The sequence below is a fragment of the Notothenia coriiceps genome, unplaced genomic scaffold, assembly GCF_000735185.1.
Source record: "Notothenia coriiceps isolate Sejong01 unplaced genomic scaffold, NC01 NC01_scaffold00030214, whole genome shotgun sequence".
In the NCBI taxonomy this organism is placed as follows: domain Eukaryota; kingdom Metazoa; phylum Chordata; class Actinopteri; order Perciformes; family Nototheniidae; genus Notothenia; species Notothenia coriiceps.
The window spans coordinates 533,703-537,587 of NW_011362915.1; the positions used below are offsets into that span (position 1 = coordinate 533,703).

At 39.6% G+C, this 3,885-nt stretch overlaps 1 long non-coding RNA gene across 1 annotated transcript in view; it reads right to left on the reverse strand.

Annotated features, from left to right (window-relative positions):
- LOC104959375 (uncharacterized) overlaps positions 1-3,065 on the reverse strand; it is a 15,789-nt gene extending 12,724 nt beyond the window's left edge. Inside the window, exons 1-2 of the long non-coding RNA XR_799855.1 lie at positions 2,897-3,065; positions 1,290-1,292 (exon numbers count right to left, since the gene is read on the reverse strand). This is a non-coding gene — a long non-coding RNA (uncharacterized lncRNA). The remainder of the gene's footprint in view (positions 1-1,289; positions 1,293-2,896) is intronic.
- Between the last annotated feature and the right edge of the window lie 820 nt (positions 3,066-3,885).

Genomic DNA, 3,885 nt, shown 5'->3' on the forward strand with positions numbered 1-3,885 from the left:
TAGGCTGGCCACAATAAAAGGCAACTCTGAAACGTGCAGTTTTGCTTTATTGGGGGTGTCTGGGGGGGTCCGAAAACCAGTCAGTTTAACCCTAACCCTAACATGTCACCCATTGAGCATGTTTGGGATGCTCTGGATCGGCGTATACGACAGCGTATTCCAGTTCCTGCCAATATCCAGCAACTTCGCACAGCCATTGAAGAGGAGTGTACCAACATTCCACAGGCCACAATCAACAACCTGATCAACTCTATGCGAAGGACATGTGTTGCACTGCGTGAGGCAAATGGTGGTCACACCAGAAACTGACTGGTTTTCGGACCCCCCCGAGACCCCCCCAATAAAGCAAAACTGCACGTTTCAGAGTGGCCTTTTATTGTGGCCAGCCTAAGGCACACCTGTGCAATAATCATGCTGTCTAATCAGCATCTTGATATGCCACACCTGTGAGGTGGGATGGATTATCTCGGCAAAGGAGAAGTGCTGACTATCACAGATTTTTTCAGATTTGTGAACAATATTTGAGAGAAATGGTTATTTTGTGTATGTAGAAAATGTTTTAGATATTCGAGTTCATCTCATGAAAAATGGGAGCAAAAACAAAAGTGTTGCATTTATATTTTTGTTCAGTTTAATATTTAAAGAACTTCAGGGAGAGCAGCAGCCAATAGAATCAATGGTCGGGTGCAAATTTGAAACAAGCAGACAGTCAATAATGGATATACATACATAAAGGCAGGATGTGCCATATGGCAAAGTCAGGCGCGGGATAAATTAATTAAATTAAATGAACTTAATTCTGCCAGATGGGGTTTCATTATTAATGTGGTGTGGATGACATTAATCAAAGTGTAGTTATTTATCTTAAATTGATGTAAAGAGCATGGTTTTATGTTTGAAAGGCTGTTTGACGATAGTCTGCTCTTACCATGTTGGTTATTCAGTTCCACGAGGTAATACAAGTTGACAGGGGTTTGTGAAGGGAGAATGAGACATCAGCTCGATCCCATGTTAACACGAAATGACACATCGTGTCACAACTGATTCTAAGATAACTCTTTATTCTTCAAGCAAATGATCATTATCTGGTTGTTTATACTTTATACTAATGTCATAAGATTGTTACAAATCAGTGTGCAAATTAATTTTAAACAAACCAGTAGGAAGTAGCACCAACAGTAAAGTATCAGCTTAACCGTGACAAGAAGTAGACGACAAGAGGAGAATGAGAGAGTGGGAAGGGAGGAAGGAAGGAAGCCAGGGGGGGTTAGGTCCTGTTCAACAATGACTGTCTTTCTTCAAAGAGACACACAATGGTCTGGCCCACATTTCCATTCACAGACAGACAGTGTGAAACAGAGATGTGTAAGTGTATGTAGTCACTATCACATCACCCATTGGCTTGTGGACTACCGTTTCGAGGGCTTGGCAATTTGGCCGTCACCATCTTTGCTTTAGCAGTTCAAAGTGACAAGAAAGGGTGAAGCCAATATAACACTGAAATTGATCTTTTAAGGTGACTAAAAAAGCGATTTAACTTTTATGAACCAAAACCACACTGATAAAGGTTAAAGTTAGAAGAAGAAGAACACACAAACTACACCCAAACAGGACAATATATTGTTAGTTATCACAAGGCTCTAAACATAGCTTGCTTTATCATCTCATTTATTCCAAATGGGACCATAATTTAACAAATCATTATGCAACAGTCTATTAAGGAAAACGTGATGCTAGAAATTGAGACCATACACTAATTTGGAAAATGTTTACTTATTGTTATAAACCTAGTGACCAGTAGGGTCATTGTTTCATAGACTTCTATACAATCGGAATAATATTAGCAGCGTAGTCAGTGTAGTTTCCCCCGGCTGGTTATTATGCAATACCTGCAGACAAATAAACCCCAATGTAGCAGCGTGAAAGCCACCATTACAGCAACACTCATTAGTCTGTGTAGAACTCTGCATTGACTCTCATGCAGAGATCCCACAAAAAATACAGAGCACTCACTCCGACACCCCCATAAGATCCAACAAAATAAAGAGAGATAACATAGAGAACTTCCAAGGCAACAGCTTTTTTCATATTCTGAATTGCCCGCACAAAACCTGACCTTCTGCAACACAAGAATGTTGCATTAATGCAAACTGCAAGGGCAGAATCCCTCCAGGGTGGCACTGAAGAGAAAGCTGGATGATATGCTAGCAATTAGTGCTTGGCAATAAAATAGTTTGTTCACATTATTGAGTCTTCTGAAAAACGCAGTTATGTGTTTGCCTGCGGTCCGTAATTGGAGTGACGCGCACTGTCAAAATGTTAACATGCACTTCAGATCCACAGGTTGCATTTGTTAAATGTTTTGCAACGAGCAACAGGCAGCCTGAAAATAACCAGACACATGCGGTATAACTTTAATTTATATCATACTGTTGTCATTGTTTTTGCAGTGCATATCAGTACACATTAGAAGAAAATGTAAGTGAATTTTAGAAATGTACTGGCAAATCTGTGTTGATGTCTGCACACTCATTCATCTAATGTCTTTGTTTTCATTTCTCTGATTAGTTCTCCCACATTATAAATGTACAGAATCCCTCTGTCCAGAAATATGTATTCTAAAAGCTGCTTGAGAATATTGAAAAAAGAGCAATCACACAGCCCAATATTTCCTAGTTTTTACATAAATGGCCTTTGGATAGCGGGCGCAAGAAGATAAGTGAAGTGGCCTTGTGCATTTGCCCAGTTTATTTTCCTATTTAAAATAAATGAAGTATGTCATGGTTGATTTTCCATTCTTGCCTTATTTTAAGTGTTACACAAAAAAACAATTAAAATGCCTGCTGATGAAGGCGGCACTGAGCGTTGATTGGTGGGATGTTGACTCATAACCAACTAGGGGTGTTGAAAATAATCGTTTCTACGATGCATTGCGATGCGGACGTGGACGATTCGGTATCGATGCAGTGACGGAAGATAATCGATTATAGCGTAGTAACGTTGCTTCCTGATTTTCCGGCCGCGGCTTTACTATAACGTTTTTTTTTCTGTCACTTTAATATCAAATCGGTCTGTGACGCAGAGATCAGGGAACAGACGTGACAGAGGCACAGCAACACCAAACACGGAGCAGTCTGCTTTATCCACCAACACAAGAACACCAGTCCAGAATCAACAGCAGAAGGACCCGCTCAGAATCACTCCGTGTCGCTGCGGCTCAGAGACACAGGGATTTATGTTTTTCAAAAATAATCGCGTTACAATCATGTCAGGTTTTTTGTGGATTTAATTAAGTCTTGGATTGCAGAGTATGAATGTACTCTAGCAATTTTCAGACGATATATACGTGTGTAAAGTTTGTGAAGGCAGGAGGAAAAAAGCTTCCGCGATCATCGTCTCCTCTCCGTTCCTCCAAACCCCGCCCCCTCCCTGAAAATAATGAGTGACAGGCTGATAGTAACCTGATAGAAACTTTATTATTCACTTAATCACTGAGATATAATGAAGCTAACTTAATCTCATACATTCATGGGATTTATGTAACAGTAAGACAGAGAATGTAAGTGTGCACCCACATGCAGTATTTTTGTTTGTATATGCTATTGTAAATACTCCTGTTGTCTGCTGTGTTCAGACTCAAGTCCTGTGTGTGATGCCACATTCAGGACATTCAGTGTCCTTTTTTTAACAGAAGACTGTTGCTAGAAGCTGCAGCTAGACTGCAGAAGTATTATTTTTTTGTTTTTGAGGATGGAACAACTTCACACACAGATATAGGGAGGCTAAACCTATACAATTCATTTATTTTGGTTTATAAATTAATGTCAAGACATTTATGTTATTGATTTCTGAAGCACTTTCTAAATAATAAAAAGAGAGTTCATA